At 34.9% G+C, this 22,494-nt stretch overlaps 1 protein-coding gene across 6 annotated transcripts in view; it reads left to right on the top strand.

Moving 5' to 3' along the window:
- Positions 1–5,553: 5,553 nt before the first annotated feature.
- The window catches only part of Asator (tau-tubulin kinase asator), a 111,879-nt gene continuing 94,938 nt past the window's right edge, over positions 5,554–22,494 (top strand). For all 6 annotated transcript variants that reach the window (XM_089648156.1, XM_089648159.1, XM_089648161.1 and 3 more), the window contains exon 1: positions 5,554–5,758. The gene's annotated coding sequence lies outside the window, so the exon portion shown is untranslated. The remainder of the gene's footprint in view (positions 5,759–22,494) is intronic.

A 22,494-nucleotide genomic window follows, 5' to 3' on the forward strand; every position in this document is an offset into this window, starting at 1 on the left:
AGAGCCATATTCATGGAGGTGTCTGCATTTACCTAAACGAAAACATTGCTTTTACAGAACTAGAAAGTGTTAAACAAATAACGAAAGAATTTGTATTTGAATGTGTTGGTATTGAAATCCCAAAGCTTAAAATGATAATTTGTACAGTTTACTATAATGACTCTGATATAAATATTTTTTTTGAACAACTTGAACTATTATTAAACAAAATTTGCAAAAACAACAAAAAACAAATAATACTCTGCGGTGACTTAAATATTGATACAAGCTACAAGAACAAAAACGCAGATTCACTCAAAAACACACTAAAATCTCACAACATACGCTTGATTATTGATAAACCTACTCGTATACAAGGAAATAAAAAAAGTATAATTGATCATATAGGTACAAATATATCAAAAAGCTCTTACACATGGGAAGTCACAGAATTAGCTGTATCAGATCATATGGCACAGTTAATGCACGTAAAAACAGAATATAATATAAACCAAACGTGGTATACAAAAAAACAATTATTTAACACAGAAAACACAAACATTTTTAACAATTACATATCGTGTATATGTTGGGAACCACTGAAATCCTTTGAATCCATTAATGACAGCTACGAATACTTCATTAATGAAATAAATAATGGTATGAAGCTTTGTTTCCCCTTTAAACAGTATAAATATCCCCAAAAACGCAAAATAAATTGGGTAACGACTGGTATTAAGATATCTATTAAACAAAAAAGACATCTGTACATGAAACAAAAAAACACAAATGACCTCACAATCATAAACAATTACAAACAATACAAAAAAATTCTCAGTAAAGTAAAACAGGTAGCTAAACGGAATTACAATAGTAAACGAATTCAAAATGCGCAAAATAAAACCAAAACATCGTGGAACATAATAAAAGAGAACTCAAATAATTCTAATTCTAAAAGTAAACCAAAAATCTGTCTTAAAATAAATGATAACCTGGTATCAGAACCAAAAAACATTGCAAATGAATTTAACATTTTCTTTGCACCACCGCCACCACCACAAAACACATCTCTACATCCACAATCTGCCAAAACAGTCAAAAACAAACAGTCGCGATCATTCTTTATAACGCCTGTAAACAGGGAGGAAATTATTAAAATCATCGTAAAACTGAAAAATAAAAGCAGTGTCGGCACTGACAAAATCCCTATAAAAATTATAAAAGCATGTGCAGAAGCGTTAAGTTACCCGTTGGAAATATTAATTAACAAATCTTTTGAATCAGGAACCTTCCCAGAACAATTAAAACAATCTATTATTGTACCTTTGTATAAGAAGGGTCCTAAACAGGAAATCTCAAACTACAGACCGATATCCTTATTACCAAACTTTTCAAAAATATTTGAAAGAGCCATGTACAATCGCATTTATAACTTTCTCGAAAACTTTGAGATAATATGTCCACAACAATTTGGATTCCGTAAAGGCCGTTCAACAACACAGGCAGTTTTCAATTTTTTGAACAAAATTCTAGAAAATATTAATATTAGTAAAAAAACTGTAGGTATCTTTCTCGACCTCTCAAAAGCATTCGACAATGTTGATCATGAGCTTCTTCTAACTAAACTTGAACATGTGGGTATTAGAGGTCTAGCATTAAAATGGTTTGAATCGTACTTAAAAAATCGTCAGCAGAAAGTTCAAATTTCAAATATCAATGAAAAAATGGTCCAGTACATGGTAGAATCCAAATGGAGAACAATAAACAAGGGTGTACCACAAGGAAGCATTCTTGGGCCTCTCCTCTTCCTTATCTATATAAACGAACTTCCAATAATTGCTGGCACAGAATGTTCAATGTTTGCTGATGACACCGCTTTGTTGTTTGAATGTAATGGAGACGTTGACGAATTTAACAAACAAGTTAACGAGACTTGCCAATTAATAGCAAACTGGCTGTTATCGCAACATCTATCACTCAACACAAACAAAACCCAAATTTTAAAATTTTGTCCAGTGCAAGCTACACCTATAAATATAAATGTAAACATTAATAATAATATTATCGAACCTTCCCAAACCTGTTCACTACTGGGAATGGAATTAGATATAAACATAAACTGGAAAGAACATGTCTCAAAAATTGTAGCAAAAATCAGTAGTTTTTCTTATGTTCTGGGTACCTTAAGAAAAATATTAAACACCGAATCAGTAATAGCCGCATACTATGGTTATGTATACTCAATAATAAAATACGGTATTATTTTTTGGGGAAACTCGGTAAACGCTAAAGATGTTTTCATCATACAAAAGAGATGCATAAGAAAAATTACAAACTCTGATCGTTTAGATTCATGTAGACCTATGTTTAAAAATCTGAAAATTCTGACAGTCACAGACATATATATATTGGAGTTATGCATGTTAGTGCGATCATCTACAGACAAGTTCCCACTAAAAAACTCAACACATAAATACGCTACAAGGCTCACAGAAAACTTACTAATACCAAAAGCAAACAAAACAATATTCCAAAAAGGACCATACTACATGGCCATTAAAGTATATAACAACCTTCCACATAACATTAAACAAATACAAGATACACACAAATTCAAAACGTTACTAAACACTTTCCTTGTTAATAAATGTCACTACACGTTGAGTGAATACCTCACGTAAATGAAACACCTATTTTTATTGGTATATATATTTGTATTTTTTTATTTTTTCATTGGTATATTGTTATTATTTTATCTGTATAAACATTGTAATTAAATAAATGTGGTTAGCTGGAAGAAATGGGGTCTACCCATAAGCTATACCTTTTGTAATTTTAATTTTACAATAAATAATTTTTGATTTGATTTGATTTGAAATTCAAGTAAGTTAAGATTTTGTGTTGGAGTTATCACAATAGAACGGTAGATAATGCCTCGATGTTGGTTTGCGAGGTATATATAAAGAAATCAAGTATATTATATCGTAATCACTGACGCGTGAAGCGTCCTTGATGTAATTTTTCACAAAAAATAGAAATATGTTATATACGGCCATAACGGTATTTGACAACCTCTGTGGTCGAGGGGTAAAGCTCTTGACCAGCAATCCGGAGGTCAAGGATTCAAATCCCAGCGTGCGCTATTAATTTTAATTGATTAATTTGTGTTGTTTCACTATTAATTCATTCAATTCAAATAAAATATAGAGTATATTTGCGGCATGTTGCAGAGTAGCTAATATTTTAAAAATTGGAACAGATTTGTCTAGAATTCAGAACTTATTGTGATTTTTGAATGAATTTGTGTTATTTATTAATTTATTTAACGCCCAGAGGGCTTTTACATGGTTGGTAGTATAATTTTAATTTGACAGATACTCTGAAACATAAAAATAAGAATAAAATTACATTTGATAAAAGCTATGCAACAAGTCATTCAAACACAAGAAACAAAAACAGAAAATTACAGCTATTTGTAGGTTTACATGATGTGTTGGAGTATTGTTGAAATAAATGTTTTAAATGATCCACAAAACTTGCCAAGTTGGTATTGAATATGTCAACATCACCCACGGCCGGCATAGTCCAGTGGTAACGCATTGGACTGCCATTCCGAAGGTCGCGGGTTCGAACCCGGCGTGCGCAAATAATTTTTATTTGATCGATTTGTGTTATTTCACAATTAATTAATTAAAATTAAAATAATATATAGTATATTTGCGGCACGTTCCAGAGTGGAAGATACTACCAGTATCGCCCTGGTGTAAGACCACCATTCAGAATTGAAACGTTGCTCCAAATGGCTTTAGCCGTGTTTAGTGACTAGATCTGAATAGCCAGGTACTTCCCCACCTTCCTCTTTCCCTTCCCCACTTACCTTCAGCCTCACAACATCCCCCAATTGGGGATGCCATAGTCTCACTGGCTCCACACGGGAGCAGTTGGGACTCTTGTGAGGTATTAACTATAAAAAAAAAAAAAAGTAATGATTTTCCATGGTGTGAAGTCGTTGTATCGGAGAGTGGGCAATGTAGTTACGCTTATGTGTGCTGCTATAAAATATTGTATTTTGTCGTGTTGTTACTGTATTATTATTTAGTAATTCATTAATTAAAAATTAATGTACTTGTGGCACCTTCGTAGAGTGGAAAATACTCTCATGCATCGTCCTGGTCAAAGACCACCATTAAGAATCTAAATGTCTTTGGCCATGTTATGACCAGATCTTGATTAGCCGGGTGCTGTTTCATCTTTCTATTCGCTATATCCTTCCACTCCCTATTATAATTTCACAACATAACTAAAAGTACATACATTTTTAATGGACGGTTGCCCACACAAGACTGTAGATTAGGGCGCCGGGTCCAAACCGTGTCTTCAGCCGATAAGAATGCTCCTTTACGATCGATAGTGGTGATAGCAGTTCGTTTGCTGTGTTGATGATGATGATGATTGTAGTAGGTCTGCCTCCCGCACCCGGTGCTCGGTGAATGTTTTGTTGGTGTTTTGCGGTTGCCTAACAGGGCCGGCTGCTCTTGAGGAGGTAGACACTGGAAGATTTGGAGCGAAGACTAGGCGATGTGAGGCAGGTGGTGGTCAGGAGTCACTTTTTGAAGTAGTAAAACACTTGTTGGTAGCTAAAGATGCCGTGGAAGATACTCTCAGTATCGCCCTGGTGTAAGACCACCATTCAGAATTGATCCGTTAGATGCCATAGTGTCAGCTACACTAATCGCTTCGACGAAGTCCTCGACGAAGTTAGCCGAAGTTCGAAGTGCGTGCCCACACACTCGTGCAACTTCGCGAGTAACGCTTCGAGTCCTTTGATTCGGGCGCATTTACCGACAACAATCGGAAGTCGGGCGAAGCGAAGCGAAGTTGCCCGAAGCGAAGTGAAGTTCGTGCCCACACTATCGTATTCGGTCAAATTCGATCAACTTCGCGAGTAGTGTAGCTGGGCTTTAACTGGATCCAGACGGTATGTAGCAGTTGGGACTCTTGTACGGTATCAAAGAGTTAATTATTCACGCTGCTTCAGGCTCCATACCTCTAATCCCATGATTGTTACCAATACTAACAAATATTTAGGTTAATATTTTTAATAGGTTAACATGTCGAAAATGTACCTATTATTAAAATAATCAGTATATTTTTATTAAATAAAATACTTTTTGTTTTAAAACCACAAGTTTTTAAGATTTTTTTAGAACCGACCGGTTCCGCTTTACTCAAGCATCTTAAGGGTAAAAAATTATTACAAAAATTGTAATAATTGGCACAGTAAAATATATTTGTAAGCCTTTCTTACATACACCTAATAAAAAAATAAAATTTGGTCAGGATAGAATTACCCACAGTCTATTAAAAAACACTTGTGATATAATGTTGAAGATGTCCACTGGGTTTAAAACATCTCTCCCCGCCATCTCCCATAAGACTACCTGCCTACAAGCAGAATCCACTGGAGCAGACTTCTCCACTATCAACATCACTCTCTCCACTGTACGGTCCCCGGTCCGACCGCGCAGCCGTTCTTCCTACGCGATACGTTACTACTGCAATCATAATAATACAAACTATATTATTATAATATCACATTGCAGTATATTATGCAGCGCGAAAGTTTGTAGTGCGCCGAAATCGGATAATAGAAAAATAATACAATTAATTTGTACGTTTGGATTTTTCATAAATTCATAAAGTGTTCGAATTTGAAAACTTTTGTTTTTTTTTTAAATTGTGACAGTGAAGTGACGTTTGGATTTCTCGAATAATAACGGTAATTATTTTCAACAATTTTTTAAGAGTGAATAGTTTTTAACGTTATGTAGTTTTTTTACTCATGTATCAAATTATTTTTTGACTGCAACCTCACAAGAGTCACAAACTGCTGTCAACTGTCTGGAGCCAGTGAGACTATGGCATCTCCAAGTGGGGTATGTTGCGAGGCTGAAGGTAGTGGGGAGGGGAAGTACCTGGCTAGTCAGATCTGGTCACCAAACACGATAAAAGCCATCTCTAGGAACGTTTAAATTCTGAATGGTTGTCAGACACGACATCAGGGCGATACTGAGAGTATCTTCCATTCTAGTTCGTGCCGCAAATATACTATGTATTAGGGATGTTTCTCAGTGGCGTTTTTCAATACACACAATATTTAGAATGTATTGCTGTTTGCCTCAACTCTAATTGTGCGATCTATAATTAACTGTTATGATGAACTGTAGTGTTATGATGTTTGCTTAAAGGTGATTTTCATTCCACATAAAAAGACAGTTGTTATAACGGTTCTGATTTCAATTGAATTAAAAATAGCTTGCTTGTTGTACTACCCGACCTCTACAAGTTTGAAATCTTGTTTAAATTCAGTTAAAAATACTAATATAAATAAATCATTGTTTTCAAGAAAGAAAAAAAAAATCATTACGTCATATTATTTGTTCTTATGCATCTTATGAAAATATAATACAATTTATTAAATTTTATCTTCCATACTTTACAATAACAAACTGTTGTTTTAGCGGTTGTGATTTCAATTGAATTGAAAATAGCGTGATGGTTGTACTACCCGGCCTTTGGAAGTTTGATATCGTGAATAAATTTAATTAAAAATAATTAGAAACAAAGAAAAATTGATGTCTTTAAGAAAGAAAAAACAACTGTTAAATCAATTCATTACGTCATGTTATTTGTACTTGTACTTTGAAATTATAATCGAAAAATTAATTTTTTTTTGACTTACATGCATTTACGTTTGATTGAACATTGACAACATTGAACTTACAATAGGTATATTGTTACATTTAAATGAGTATTCAAAAGATAGAAAGAACATCGTGAGAATGCTGACAAATTTGAAGAATTTTTTAGATACGACCAGGACTGTAAAATATATAGTACGGTATACAAACCACGACGATTAGTAATAATTAGAATTGTATTTTAAATTAACTATGTATTAACATAAAACAAGATTTCAATTAGAATTATTAGATTTCTATAAACACGTTTTTTTGTTGATTTAAAAGATTAGTTCCCCTTTGTGATGTGATAATTTGAAAATGTAAACCAATAGTAAATACATTCAGATGGCTTAAGTTTTAATATATTTATCCTACAACGTCTTAGGATGAACGTTGGTTTTTGAGTTTAACGATCTTACAAATATCTAAGTGACATTGAGAAAACTAAATTAAAAAGATACACCTTTTTGTAAGTTAAAATCTACTTATATCCCCCTTACAAGTATAACGACATTTTTTGCAGTTAGATTTGCTAATGCATCTAAATAATTACGTATAATGGTTTTAAAAATATACTGTATAATATTTTCTTCGAAATGTTGGTAATGGCGTGAGGGCACGAAACTCACCGGGTGTTATTAGCATCAACTCGTATAACTACGAAAATAGATTGAAAATGCACTGTCCTCATTTCGCAGTTTAAACAATACATAATTAGAAATTACGAAATTGTTGCCAGTAAATCTGGACTTGATACGCAGAGATTTTTTTTATGAATTCTGGATCTTAGTTTTATAAACATGCAGTGTTTGGAAAAAAAAAATGTTGTTCAAAATTCGCTGTGAAAAATCTGTAAAAACCCTTTGTTTTTGTATGTTTTCGTTATGATTTTCGCATTACCTTCTTAATGTCGTAATTATCTAAAAAACTTACTAATAAAGTATATTGTATAAAGGATCACTCGTATAAAAACACACTTCACGGACATTTAAAAATAATTAGATAGGTAGATTTGTGATACAAATAATCTAAGAAAAATGTTAAACTAAATGCATTGTGTCAACCTTAATTAACTATTTATGGTGATTTATAAAATACACAACTTTCCCGGATTATAAATTACCTGACAATACTTGCAATAGTTAGTAGCGATTGATATTTGCGCGATGCCACGATGGAGAAGAATTACAATTAACGCATTTGTCCACTCGTCTACCAACTGGTCAATCTAAAAAGAATTTTTAAACATTTTTCAACAAACTAAAAAAAATTATCTCAGAATATGTATGATTTGAGATTTTCACGGTCGTATTATCGTGCTTAATTTTGGGTTATAATGCCGTGTTGGGCATCCTACTTTAATCAACGTTTCAGACAGTGTTATATAGTGTCCATTATCTGTTTTGGTGAATTAATCACGATAGAACTCAAAACAATGTATTCCAATATCTACGTCATTAATGCTAAAAACAATTCATCTTCGCATTTTAAAATAATGCATAAACAAAGGTTGAAAAGCGAAAACGCTACGTAAACGTTGTTTGCAAACACAAAGTGTGGGGGAAGTAAATAAAGGAGATGCCCTCTATTTATATCTTATATCGCCAGTGAGATATCGCCTTACGCGCGAACCGCGAATCGCACGACTCTTAACTGCATGTTTATAATATATTGACTTTGTTAAGAGATGTAAATAATTTTTTTTTTCTGTTGTAGATTAAAAAAAAATCAATTGTATAATACAGGGTTTTCCAATAAGAGGTGTTATTTTGATATTAAATCGTAAAAGATCAATGTTTTCGTTGTTTGTGTGGCACGTAGCTCCGTCATGTTGAAAGTAAACGTTGTCCAGACCAATACCATCCAATTCCAGCCATAAAAAATCATTGATCATCTCTCGATAACGCAATCCATTCACCGTAACTGTTGCACCAGCCTCATTTTCGAAAAAGTAAGGTCCAATGACTCCGCCGGACCATAAACCGCACCAAACAGTTACACGTTGAGGATAAAGAGGCTTATAAACAATAAATCTTGGGTTTTCCGAGTCCCAGATGCGACAATTTTGCTTGTTGACGAAGCCACCGAGGTGGAAATGGGCCTCATCACTCAAGATGATTTTTCGATGGAATTTTGATAATAAATTATAGTGAATTTAAATAATTTCAATGCATTGTTGAAGAGTGTATCATTCCATTTTTATTAATGAAGTAGTTTCTACTTGTCAAATGTTAAAAAATGACAGCTTCAAAAGTAACATCTACCGAAATAGCGGGATATTCAAAATAACACCTCTTATTGGAAAACCCACTGTATATTACTTTCTATGTATATTTTTTATTTATACCAGCACTTTGCTGAATCCTCCACATTACAGTAGCATAGTTAATGTAGTTTTGGTAATAGTAATGTTATGGTTTTTTTTATTTTGTGTTATTATTAAATGTTTTAATAATATTGTTTCGTATATTGTTTATCAATTTTCATTACCTCATGCTTTAAAAAACCTTTTGTATAATTTTTGACAGCTCATTAAGTATATTTTGTTCTTATAATGTATGAAAAAGCCCAGCTGGACGTTAATTCAAATAAAAAAAATAGGGATCGACTATACTAAAAACGTAGTCAACGAGCAAATTGTGGAGCAACTGAGACAATAGTTTTTTAAATGAAGACATTGATATTCCCGGGTTACGAATAATTTGACAATATTTGAATTCCTCGTGCTACTTTCATTATAATCGGAAAATGTTTCTTGTGCAACGCAATAATGGAGTTATGGAGGGTTTAGCAGAATATGAAATATTATGATTGTATTGTTGACTTTTGGAAGACTTATACAGCAAATGATTAAATATTATTTATGTATTATTGACATATGGAAGATTTAGCTATCAGATGATTAAACATTATTAATGTATTATTGAAATATGGAAGATTTAGCTAGCAGAGGATTAAACATTATTAATGTATTATTGACATATGGAAGATTTAGCTACCAGAGGATTAAACATTATTAATGTATTATTGACATATGGAAGACTTACCTAGCAGAGGATTAAACATTATTAATGTAATATTGACTTATGTAAGACTTAGCTAGCACAAGATTAAACATTATTAATGTATTATTGACGTATGGAAGATTTAGCTAGCAGATGATTAATCATTATTAATGCATGGAGGATTTAGCTAGAAGACGATTTAACCCGCCTCGGCCGCCTGGGTTAGAACACGACGCATTACACCTCTTGTCTAAAAGTAAAAAAATCATATGAAATGATTTAAGCAATCTTTGGTGACTGGTTCTGAAATGATAAATACTTTACAAATAGTACTTCAAAATATCTGCAGAATAGAGACTTCACAGCAGTTGTAATTTTTGTTCACATACACATAAGATAACTATTGTAGTCATAGTTTTACACACTTTCCCTCGCCCACAAAGTTTTCTCCCTTTTGTCACTTTATAAATTACTCGGAACTATGACTCCTTGTCTGTTATTTACATTGAAAACTTGGCCTGACCGTTGCTTCCGCATTTCGCCCGACGTCCATAATACAATCATATTATAACCGAAAGCAAAAAAAAACACAACTTAAAATCTAATAAATTACAGCATAATTGACTTAAGTGTGTTGACGTTTGTGTATTTTTTATGTGTCATATTTTTTAAATCATTGCCATTAATTTTTCAGAAGTTTTCTACTGCTAATAAATGCTGGAAGAGTCGCCAGTTTTCTTAAGGTTTTCCTTCGCATATCAGAGGAAAAGTACACCTCTTTCCATAGTTATGAAAACAAAATTGAGTTATGTCACATTATACAAAAAGCTAAACCTATAATACAATATTAATTGCTATATATATTAGCAATTAATATTGTAGGCATTTAATTAATTGATGTAATTTAAACATTTATCAAGCAGGTAAGTAGTTATTAAATTACTTTAAATGCTTACAAGAGAATGCAGCAACATGCAATGTGTTAGATTTTTTTTTATTTTAAACATTTTGATATCTTACGCAAGTCACATGTTCTGTTACGTGCGAACACAAAAAGATGTTGCGAAAAAAATCATCAGCTAATAAATTACGCAAAGGTTATATGATTGCTACGAATATATTGTACACACAATAAAATGTGTAATGTATATTGCCTATATAAGGAGCTTGGTCCAAGTCGACGAAAATAAATCAAGTATCATTATTAATTTTTTAAAAGAAAGACAGATTCCCGGGTTACGAATAACCTGACAATATTTGAAAATCTTCTGTTACCATCACAGTAAGCGGAAAATGATCCTTGTGTTGTGATGAAGGACTTAGCCATTCGAGGAATTGAACGTACGACGTCTGGATGGGACACAAACGCGATGCCCACTCAGCCACTGACCGGTCAATTATTACTTTACACGTTAAGTTTTAGTCAAAATCACGACTAGATGGAAGATGTTAATACCAGTTCAATATGCAGCCGGTAGGTAAGTTATTATTTTTTATTATTGTTCTTGTGAGTCGGTTTGCTGAGGATCGTTACTCGTGACCCATACTCCGATTTCAATGGTGGATCATGCTCCTCTACTCCTCGCAGTGTTGCGCTTCTTGGAAAGGACACTGAAGTACTGGATGCCAGTGATACTTGGTCACTCCAACGAACTGGCGACCTTCTTCTGCTTCTCTTGTCTTCCACTTATGAGTTTCTTCAGGTTGGAGTTCTCCGTATGGCGACCAACGTCCAAGGAATCTTAAAATACGCTTAGGCAGACAGTTGATATGAATGGATATATTAGTGCGTCTGGTTGTCCATGGAACCCTAAGAATTTTCCTCTAGCACCACATTTCGAGAACGTCTATCCTCTTCCTTTCGCTGGGTCTAACTGTTCATGTTTCAAAATCAGTGCCCGGGCGAGTCTCATCTGTGAGAACAAATTGTCTTAAAAAATGTCGTAGTTTTTTGAATTTCACTTTTGTTTTTTAATGCAAATCTTGAAAGCGGAAATAGACACACTTTCCGAGATCTGAGAACTGAAACTCGGACGTTGTCGATGACATTGCATTCTATGGACTTTAAATGACAATCACACACAAACACACATACGTATTTCTCTGAAATCGGATGCAATCATATACGAAATAAATGTCGTTCCTACCCGATCGGTATTTGGTGAAGTTTGTAGAGTTGTTTACTCCAGTTCCCGTGTAGAAAGGTTCAATCGTCAGTTTAGATAATTTTTGTAAAGTTTTAAAAGAAATTTTGAAATAGATATAAAAAAGTCAAAAACACTTGTTTTTTTCAACAATTAATAAGTCCTAGGTATTTTCTCCATTTTCTTTGGGAGATTATAATTGACAGTAAATTTAATCAGTTATAAAATTCAGTTGAAAATTTGTTCTTAAAACCTGTTGCATTAATAATATTTATAATGCTTTTTATTTATTTAGCATTGTAAATATTACAAAATAATAAAAATACTTTTTATAATATATTATTTCTAGTGATTTAAAAAAACTCATTTCGGGAAAGACAACATAAATTAACATTATTAAAATAAAAGAAACTTATTTTTACTTAAGAAAACGAAATTAAAAGGGAGTTCAATTAACAGTGTTCACATATTTAAAAACAAACTCTACAGACTTAACACAGACGAGTACATTAAAAAAAAAAACAAACAATATTATCATTTTGTTGGTAAATTTAGTTAAATTTAATTTCACGGCAACGTCTATGCATAATGCTCTGCAACATAACCGAGTTAATTGAGTTGATTTCTATTCATCACCATATAAAAAGAGGTATAGCGAAAATGCAATTAATTTGTTCGTTCTTTGGTAAAATTTCGAATATGTAACTCAAAACGTATCAAATAATATTCTCGAATTACAAATAACCAGATAATATTTAAATTTCTCCTATTTCAGTTGGAAAATATTGCTTGTGTAGTAATGAAAAGGAAAACTGACGCATTTGCCCACTCACCTACTAACATGGGGTTCAAAAAGTAATACAGTTGCATGGACAGGGCCGGCTATAAGCAGGACGTAGGGACTCTGCAATTGGAGCGGTCCGCGCTGGGCCGTATTGTCAAGGCGCCAAAGCGCTGATAATACCTAACACTTAACAGTCCTAACACATCGCCCTCGAGATTATTTTTAGAGCTACACAAATATACAAATCATCCGAATATTATTGATTAAGGTGATCATCTATCTACCTAGGCGTTTATTGATTTTGACCAGGGGCGTCAAAATTTTACTCGCGCCAAGTGCCGTTTCGCCCATGGCCGGCCCTGTGCATGGATGTTCTTAATTTGTTTATTTAATTTATTTATAAAACTATAAAAGTAATAGTTATTTTATAATTTGACTGCCCACTGTTTCTACCTGATTAGTTCAACAATATCACCATTACAGAAGAGTGTTTCAAATAGAAATGTGTTTATTTTCCAGGTTTACGTGATATTTACACGTTTTTTCACGAGAATATCTCCGTTTCTTGGCTCTGGTCCCGATCGTTCGGGAGTTGGAACATTAGCTGATGTTTAATGCGTGTTCCTGGCGAGAATCTAAGCGATAATAGCGGCATTTTGTTCTATTTTCTCGTTCAGTCGATGCTGATAGACGGAAAAATAAACACATTGATGTCTCAGTCAAGTTGGGAACAATGCTCATAACCTCAAATCGTTAAACGTTCAATATTAGGTGCCCTATTAATGGCTCTATGAAATAAATACTTTCAGTTATTACTGTCAACTTCTGAGGCTTTCATCATCACCATAGAAAAATAAATATTTGACAGCGCAGTAGCTGAACGGACAAATGCATCGGGTACAGCCAGACGCACCTAGATGCACAAGGGCAAAAATACACAAATGCACCCAGACGTAATATACTGTTAAAAGAGTGATACAATGCCTGTATCCTGATAAAATATTAGTCATTCAGAATATATCGAGAACACGTCTTCTTTTTCTAATAAATATCATGACGGAATGCGACAATATTAGTATATCAATATCATAATGAGCACGTGTTTCGCTGTTCTCATAAAACATTCGCTTTTAATTGATACTTTGTTAAGAACTCTGTCGATTCATTTGTTAAAGGCCTGCAATTCCGTATCTATCAGGAAAACGAACAATTTCACCAGATTTGTAATAAATTAATAATATTTATTTATTATTATTATTACACGCCCTAATGGGCTTTTACACACTACAAAGTTTAATAGTAGAGTATCACAGTTTTTATATCAGTAGTTAAGTTTTCTCCGCGTATCGTCGCGCGTCATGGGTTAATTCCTCTGCAAAGTCCTTCATCATTGCAAAAGTAACCTTTTCCACTTATAATTATGACAATAGGAGTTATCAAATATTTTCAAATTATGCGTAATAGGGGAGTTCTTATCTTTCTTTTGAACAAAAAACTTTAATAGTGTAACAATAATAGTGTTTAAAAACGTGATCGCCAGTTTACATAAGACCTTTCTTTGTTTAATTGTCTGTTCAAGAAAGAACTTTTATATTTTAATATGTAGAAGTAAGAACAAATTAGATTCAATTTGGGCACACTGATACGTCCATAAAACGCTTATATTGTTTTATATCTCTCTCAGTGAGAACGAGTAAAAAAAAACTTTTTTCAATCTCTGAGACAAAAGCTTGTGTGGTTTTGATGTCAATAAGTACTTTGAAAATATTTTATTGCTTTATTTAAAAGCAATAAAACTTTAAATAAAGAACAGACTGAAGTGCGTTAATTATTCACATCATAGGATCAAAGATATCACGTTAACGTATGACACCCTCGTGATTTTCTGTTGACAGCCAAACAAGAATCAAGTGTGTTTTCGATATTATCACGTTGTAAAGGAACGATGACAATTTTAAATAGTCAAGTTGAAGAAAATTAAATTGTTTTGATTTGGGATCAAATAAAACATCTCGACGGAGGTCAGATTCGTGTTTTTCTATTGACAACTAAACATAACATAAGAATCGACTGTTTTCGATACTATCCACGTAACCCTTGATTAGTGTGGCCATGTTAGGCTAGTAGCCATGTGGAAAATGCGTAGGCTTTCCAGCCAGGCATCATGGGTCAAGCCCTCCATCATTTCACAAGAAACATTTTAGCTTAAATCAGGTTTTAAAATATTTTTACCTACAAGTCCTAACGACACAGTGAAATTTCATGGAATTTCCGAATGCTTCCGAGGATTCTAAAATGTGCTACATATATCTTAGTTTTGAAGTTGTCGAGAAAATAAATACCATTTTAGAAACTAGATAAAATTATATTTGAAATGTTTGTATTCGAAATATACATTGATATTTAAAAAAAATAAAATTTTAATATCTAACATGAAAAGGTTATCAAAAAAATCTTACCGGGACATTTTGATTCAAAACGTCCATAAGTTAGAAATACTTCGATATTTTGAAAACACTTTGTGTGGGGAATTAGTAAAAAAACTATCACTTCATTTTTACTGTTTATACGATAAAAAAATATGAATAATTATTTAACTTTCTAAATCCCGCGAATTTGTAATCATATACTTTTAGATTTTATCCATGTAATCATGAATAAATATTTGAGACAAAAAAAGAAGAATAATTGATTATCTTTCCAACGAACAAATCAAATAATCAAAAAAATCTACGCATTATAGAAAAAAAAGATCAAAATACTTTTATAATGTATGAACGCTCCGGTCACATCTGTCCTTCAGAGCCTCTAATCTAATAGAATATGATGTATGAACGCTCCGGTCACATCTGTCCTTCAGAGCCTCTAATCTAATAGAATATGACGTAGGAACGCTCCGGTCACATCTGTCCTTCAGAGCCTCTAATCTAATAGAATATGACGTAGGAACGCTTCGGTCACATCTGTCTTTCAGAGAATCTAAAGAATATGATGTATGAACGCTCCGGTCAGATCTGTCCTTCAGAGCCTCTAATCTAATGGAATATGATGTTCGTGGCTAATGTAATGTCCTTTCAAGGCTGGAAGAGTTAAAATAGAGGAGGCAGGGGTATTTAAGTGAAAATATATTACAAAATAGTAACAATAATACCTATAATACATTATTCCCAAAGAGTTTAATAAAACTCATTTTGGTAAAAAAATATTATTTTTATAAAATTAAAAGGAAATCATTTTTACATAAAAATACGAATTTAAGAGGGGAGTATAATGAATAGTGTACATAGATTTTAAAATAGACAAGAGAGATTGAACACAGTTAATTAAAAAAATATTCATAAATACATGAAAGATAAACAGAACTTGGAGAGCTCCAAAGAAAGATTGTGTCACTGGTTAATTAAAGCTGCTAAAAAATATACTTTAATAGCTTTTGCCAATGTTTTTTTGTTGGTTACTGGAAGTTTTAGGTTACTAGGTAATACGTTGTATTGCGTATATGGAGTTAGATCCAAATTTAGTCATGTGAGTGAAGTGTATTTGATTTTGTGATCGCATTTTTGCTGGTGTATGTCTGGTTTAGTGTTGGTGTATGAGAAGTGTAACTAATATAATCATTATAAGTATGAAACAGCAGGCACAACGCGTGTCGTCAATTTCGTTTACCCATATTACTGCAAATCACATTTGCGAATAACGGCGCTCCGCCTTTGTTTATACCTATACACCAAGTGCATTGTTTCGTTTGTTTGTAATATCTATGAAAATATCAAAAATGGATGCAAGGTACCTGTTGCTTTTTTAAAATATAAAATACTTAACCCTAGGAGAAGTGCTTTCATGTCGATGCAAGTTGGAAGTTTTAAAGAATGAGGATATTTTTAAATCGTCTGCAACGGATTTTCATAAATCACTTTGCTTGACTTGCCGAGCTACGGGAGAAGATTTCAATCATTTCAGATGCCAACAGATTTCTAGCAGACGCTTTGATATTACAAGTTGAATAATTCTCTGGAAATAGAGCCGTTGAGACTCCTTGATCTAAGGTTTGTAGTTTGTTCGGTGTATAGTTACTAGTCAGTTCATTTGAATTTTTGATTTTTTGAGCTTCTGTACAAGTTATGTAATAATAATTAGATGAAAGTAGACTGCATGCTGTTGAAGTGAGATCCCTGAGGCAAAACCATGTATGGTCGTGTGAGAAATGTGGAGATTCGAAAAGAGTGCAAAGCTGATGTAAACGTAATCAGTAAGATTAAGAAAGGGAAGCTTGGATGGTTTGAACATGTACAAGGAGAATATATGACGCAAATGCGAATGGTAGTAGAAGTTGGGAACGCCTGAGGAAGACATGGCACGATCAACTTGAGTCGAGCCATGCCAAGAGTCAGAATAATAGAAGAGTATCTATGAGACGATGTATGAAAGTGAATGAGGCAAGAAGTGTGTGTGCCAAGACCAAGTTGTTTGACGGTTCTTCCTCTCTGCCTACCCCTGCGGAGAAACTGTGTGATGGTTAGTTAGTTAGTTAGTTAGTTTAGTTATCTTGCCTGAACTCAATTCAATTATCTTAACTACGAGTACAATAGAATATTAGGTAAGTTTTTAGATTCTCACGGCCAAAAGCATTTTTATTGTTTGTTTTTGGGGTGTTATGCCGTGTTGCGCGCTAACTCCTTCTTTAGCCGACGTTTCGGACAGCGTTGCAGTGTCCATCATCAGGGCAGATCCGGTAGATCCGAAGATGTGTAAATTTTGGTTGTCGAGTTTGTGCTTATTTGTTTTTGGCCACAAACAAATAAGCACAACATAGGAACATAGAGAAAAAAAAATTAGACAAGGAACCAAGCAATTGTTTCAAATTTTTCAATCAGAAAGGGGATTCTTTTCAAGTTAAATATATGAAATATATTTAACTTTGTAGGGACGTACAATGCATGTGCTTACACATGTGTATTAATGACGACATAATAAGTTATTTCGGGGTATTAAACTTAATAAAAGAAAAAAAAAACTAGGTCCAGATGGCATTGGGATCAAAGAACACGCTTATATTGAAATTGCACATACATATTTCCTCAAAAATACTTCACAATTCAAATAATAACAACTAACAACTCTAAAAAACGCATTGTTTCGTTGTTCCAGAGTTTAACAATATCATAAACGAAGAACAAATACAGCGAAACCCGCAAATTCCTTGAAAGAATAGGTCAATAACATGTCACTCCCCCTTGTTTATACTTCGTCGGGTCAACAACACAACAATACCAACTTCCTGGAAAGCGCTGAAACATTTTTATGGCTTTTTCGCGTATTTATTCTGACGCCACGTTTAAAAGATTATGTCTCACTTCTGTTTATATGGATATAATATGTTTCACGAAAACGAGCATTGTTAATTATGGCAATTTCATGAACACATTTAAGGCGATGCAGTTCAAGAATTTTTATTACACTTCTTTATCAGCTGCTCCATCAGTCATCTCCATTAAAAATATTCTGTTTTCCTCTCTGTAAACACACATAAAACTTAATACGTAGATAGGTAGGTATCCTTGTGAAAAAACCCTCGAGATTTTCCGAAATAGCTTTCACGGGACAACTACTAACGCAGCCGACGACAAGTTCCAACGCAGCGGACATGTTGCATTGTTCGTTGTGTTGTTTTTGGATTTCAAAATGGCTGGCAGCGGGAAAATCTAGAGAGCAAATAACGATCAGATTCAAGAATGATTTACGTTGGCTTTATTCAAGCTTTGTGCCGTATATTTGTCTCCAAAACGCATTAAAGTACATTGTTAACATTCCAAGAAATAATTAATTTGTGCAGTTAAATGGCGTGAGTACCTACCTATCTGTTAAAAAAATGTGAATACCGAAAAAATTACCCACAAACTCCCCTACTGAAACGAGTAGGGAAGGGAAGGAGATGAGGCAGAGGAAGGTTGGGAAGTAGGTTAGTGATTTTAAGGTCTGCTCAACAAATATTGCCTAAGCTTGATATAATTTGAGATTATCACGATCAAAAGTATTATGGTAATTATTTTTTTGGGTATTATGCCGTGTTGCGCCTCTTCCTTCTTTAGCCAAAGTTTCGGACAGCGTTAGAGTGTTCATCATCAGGGCAAACGTTGTATAAAGAACTAGAAAAGGCAACATGGCATTATATCCCCAAAATAAACTACGATGTTACTCGATTGACTCATCGTTACTGGATGGTGTAAGGGATCCAGGGATCAGGGATTAGATGGCGAAAATATGCATCAATAAGTTGTATATAAAATCACAAACTAAATTCAGAAAGTTCATTATTAGGGTGGAGCGTTTTTTCACTATTTTCTCTAGGTAGGTACTATTATATATTACTTTTTCATAAGGTAAATTTGGCAAAGTTATTGCGTGGGGAGAATGTTTTCAATATATGTTTGACAGGAATGTAAAAGAATGTAGCGCAGAGTGAGACATTACAAGCGTTCTACTTCCATGCAGATGACTTAAAGAAAGTGGCGCTTTTGTGACTAGTTCGTCAGCAACTCTCGAACCGTATTAAAAGAGAAAAAAACAGACGATTTCTCGAGTTTTTATGAGGTGGGTGGTTAAATAAGTCAAGGGCGTTTACAGTTGACGCATTAATTTTACCGATTACTCTTTGTTTAAATATAAACAGATACTCACACTCAAATACAGCAATAAAAGCAAAATAAATAAATATCAGAATTTTTGTTATTTGTTTTTGGGGTATTATGCCGTGTTGCGCTAACTCCTTCTTTAGCCAACGTTTCGGACAGCATTGCAGTGTCCATCATCAGGGCAGATGTCTTATTTGAGGTTGTGTTAAAATGTGAGCTTAAGTATGAGGTTGTGATACCGTGTTGCCAGCTCCAACCCTCTGAGCTAACATTAACGTATCATTTTTTTATTTAAAGTGGTTTTCTTCGTTTAGCTCTGGTGTATCCGTCAATTACCGGATACCAAGAACTATTAAGCTTAGCTCCATCGTCTCTATTAATGTTTACGGGATTTTTGTGAATTTCAATGGCCTCCGTAATCAGCCGTGCTCTATAAGTTTTCGGTCTCCCCAGGATTTCAGGAACAAATCCAAAGTAATGCCCGGTGTCAATCAAATGCTCGGCAATTGCCGATTTGTCAGGGTGGCCGAGTTTACAAGCTCTGAAGTGTTCCGAAATTCTTTTGGAGATAGTCCGCTCTGTCTGGCCTACATAGACCTTGTCACATCCGGAACAGCTGAGTTTATACACTCCATCTGTTTCCAGAGGAAACTTAGTCTTTGCAGACCTCAGTAAGTCCTGTATCTTTGTTGTTGTTCCGAAGACAGTCTTGATATTTTCCTTTCTCAAAAGCTTGGCAATTTTGTCTGTCACATTGTGCACATAAGGCAGGAAGGCACAGCCTTTCGACTCTTGTTCAACTCTGTCTTCGTTTGGTGCAGATTTGGCTCTTATGATTTGCCTTGTCTGACTTGCTGGGTAGCCGTTACGCTCCAGTGCATCGGTCAGCTTCGTAAGTTCCGCTCCGATTTTATGTTCTTCGCATATTCTGGTCGCTCGGGTCACCAATGTATGGATAAGTCCTCTCTTCTGCGCTGGGTGGTGGTGCGAATCAGCGTGTAAGTACCGATTTGTATGGGTTGGTTTCCTATATACAGTATGCCCTAGGCTACCATCGTGTTTCCGCATCACCTCCACATCTAGAAAGGGCTATCAAGACTGTCTATCAAGACTGTCTTCGGAACAACAACAAAGATACAGGACTTACTGAGGTCTGCAAAGACTAAGTTTCCTCTGGAAACAGATGGAGTGTATAAACTCAGCTGTTCCGGATGTGACAAGGTCTATGTAGGCCAGACAGAGCGGACTATCTCCAAAAGAATTTCGGAACACTTCAGAGCTTGTAAACTCGGCCACCCTGACAAATCGGCAATTGCCGAGCATTTGATTGACACCGGGCATTACTTTGGATTTGTTCCTGAAATCCTGGGGAGACCGAAAACTTATAGAGCACGGCTGATTACGGAGGCCATTGAAATTCACAAAAATCCCGTAAACATTAATAGAGACGATGGAGCTAAGCTTAATAGTTCTTGGTATCCGGTAATTGACGGATACACCAGAGCTAAACGAAGAAAACCACTTTAAATAAAAAAATGATACGTTAATGTTAGCTCAGAGGGTTGGAGCTGGCAACACGGTATCACAACCTCATACTTAAGCTCACATTTTAACACAACCTCAAATAAGACATCTGCCCTGATGATGGACACTGCAATGCTGTCCGAAACGTTGGCTAAAGAAGGAGTTAGCGCAACACGGCATAATACCCCAAAAACAAATAACAAAAATACTTTTGGCCGTGAAAATCTTAAATCATATTTGACGAACCTCTATGGGGAGGAAGTTCACACACTGGTACGACGATTGGAGAATCTGAGAAAGAAAAGAAACCATTTTTTGGGCAGCCTTGCTTTTCTCAAGAGGTGTAAAGAAGAATCGATTGTACCAGTACACATCCAAATAAAAAGACACATCACATCCCGGAAAGCAGATAGAGTATTCCAAAGAGCGGAGGCTGCACTATTAAGGGAGAGGATCCACAATGTGCGAGGCGAGCTGGATGGAGTATCTCGGGACCTTTTCGCTCTACATCTGCACCTAAGTGCAACCCTTACCGAAGAAGACTGGAGAAAAGTTGACAACATGACTTACCAACAAGCAGTAAGATCCAAGCAGTCAACAGATGCGAGACAGAAACAAAAGTTTGAAAGGCTCAACCGAGACAAAAAAGGTGATCGAAAACAACTCGATCAAAATAAAGTTGTCATCAACATTTCGACCCTTGCGTTGAGCCCAGACGCAACTTCTGTACTGGCAAAGGGGATGAATTTTGCAGTGGCCCCCAAAAAGATACCTGTGGAATCCATCGTATGTGGTGTAGAGACTGCACTACATACAATGATGAAAGTACACAAAATGTCAGAGGTGCAAGCAGAGGACATCCGGCAAGAGACTTGCCATATTTTGAAAAGGGCTGAAATACCCCGCCCCAATATCACGAAAGGACAGTTTATGGCCCTAAAAGAATTACGCGCCAATGAGGAAATCTTGGTTCTGCCAGCCGATAAAGGAAATGCCACTGTCGTGATTAATACGGCAGACTACACAAAGAAGATGGAAGACCTCTTGTGCGATTCAGGCACCTATAAGAAGATTAAAAACAACCCCACCAACAAGATTGACATAAAGACAAGGGAACTAGTAAAAGCTTCTAGCATCAGGAAAGAGGATTGGTCTAAGCTTTTTGTAAAAGCCTCTAGAACTCCTGCCCTGTATGGTCTCCCAAAAATACATAAAAAGGAAATCCCAATGAGACCGATTGTCAGCGCTATTGGCGCTCCTACATACAAACTTTCCCAATACCTCTCAAGATTACTGCAGATGCAAACTGGTAAAACTGAATCGTGGATTAAGGATTCAACAGATCTGATAAGTAAGCTCAAGAAAGTTAAGACTGAGGAAGGAGATATTTTGGTCAGCTTTGACGTCGTGTCACTTTTCACAAATGTGCCTCTAGAAGACTCCATGACAATGCTCAGGGAGATATATGAGGAAGACATTTGCAAACTTTTTGAACACTGCCTCAAAACGGGATACTTTGCATTTCAGGGTGAACTATTTGAGCAATTGGAGGGAGTTGCGATGGGCAGTCCGTTATCGCCAGTACTAGCCAACTTTTTTATGGAGAAGTTTGAAGAAGTGGCACTCGACACAGCTTCGGCTGTCCCTAAAGTATGGTGGCGCTACGTCGACGATGTCTTCGCC

Source organism: Hesperophylax consimilis, chromosome 27, assembly GCF_061612785.1.
Source record: "Hesperophylax consimilis isolate HC1 chromosome 27, BYU_Hcon_1.0, whole genome shotgun sequence".
Taxonomy (NCBI): Eukaryota; Metazoa; Arthropoda; class Insecta; order Trichoptera; family Limnephilidae; genus Hesperophylax; species Hesperophylax consimilis.